Below are 1381 nucleotides of genomic sequence, written 5' to 3'. Positions count from 1 at the left end.
TCAAATTCAAATTTTGAAAGTTTAATGCAAAAAAGGAGAACTTTGCAATTTTTGCTGAGTTTTTTTTTAAATTGAAAAAAAAAAACAATTTATTTTGCACTGTCTGTGAAATCAATGCGGAAATTTATTATTTATTTAAACATGAATGAACAAATACGTTCATACGATGAAAACATCAGATGGTTTTGTTATCATACATTATCATTTTTCTTGATTTTCGTAAACTTATTAATAAGTACTCTTATTGAAGACAAATATTTGGGAATTCCAACGTATTGACTGTCATATTTGTAGCTGTTACGAATTGTCTGTAATTTACGGTCAAATTGGAAATTTCCAAAATCGAGTGTCTTTACAAATTATTAATACTAATTGCAATTATTAATAAGCAATCTAATTTAACAAATATTTAAGACTTCCAATGACAGTTGGATCATATTTGTAGAATTTGCAAATTTTTTGAACAGGTAGATGGTTCATATTTTTATGGCCACCCTTTTTTATGGTCCTTCCTTCTCCTACTTGCAGCTCATTGGACGTTGGAAATTCGTACTGAAGGTACAAACAGCTTCATTTTGGTATAAAAAGGGCGAAAAGTACCAGAAACTCATCATTCCAAGTTTGTATCTTGTAACAGTCACAAGCCTAGTTTTGGATTTTGCACTTAACCCAAAACATACTAATTTTTGTAATGGGTAAGTTTACACTTTCCATTAATATCATAATCTTTGTTATTTATTCTATCTATTTTTCAGATCCTCAAGTAAACGTAGATAACGAATAAGTTTTGCGGGAGGAAGCAATGGAACCAATTGCTGAAGTAAACGTAAATGATGAAGAAGTTTTTCGTGAGGAAGCAATGGAAGAAAGGGATGACGAGGAGACTGACGAGGAGACTGATAGTGACGAGGATGATAGAGAAATGACCACTTTTGGTCCAAACGGGAGTATGATACTCACGGAGCAATTCCGGTCTATTAAATGGAATTGCTTATAAAAATGCAACCCGTAGGTTGATGGAGGCCCTCTTCACCAGAGGGACAATGTCAACCCATTGTTTGACAGGACGTGTCAGCAACGCTCTGCTTGACACTGGTAGGAATCCAAGACCTCAATTAAACACTGAATTGGTCGAAGACATCGTGAGTGTCGTTATGTATAGATGTGATGTTCGGCAAAATCAAGTTCGTCAAGTAATAACGCGAAAATGTGCCGATGAGCGTAAGATGGCGAAGAAACGTGGAGAAATTTGAAGCTGGACAAACAAAATTTTACGAAATTCCATTGTATATTTGTAAACATTTTCCCTGTCTTTTTTTTTATAAAAATAAACATAAATAATGAAACTTAATTTTTTCTTTTTTTTTTGTAATTTATACAG

This window comes from Nicrophorus vespilloides, unplaced genomic scaffold (genome assembly GCF_001412225.1).
Source record: "Nicrophorus vespilloides isolate i.1.1-1 unplaced genomic scaffold, Nicve_v1.0, whole genome shotgun sequence".
NCBI classification, from domain to species: Eukaryota; Metazoa; Arthropoda; class Insecta; order Coleoptera; family Silphidae; genus Nicrophorus; species Nicrophorus vespilloides.
This window is presented reverse-complemented; position numbering follows the sequence as displayed.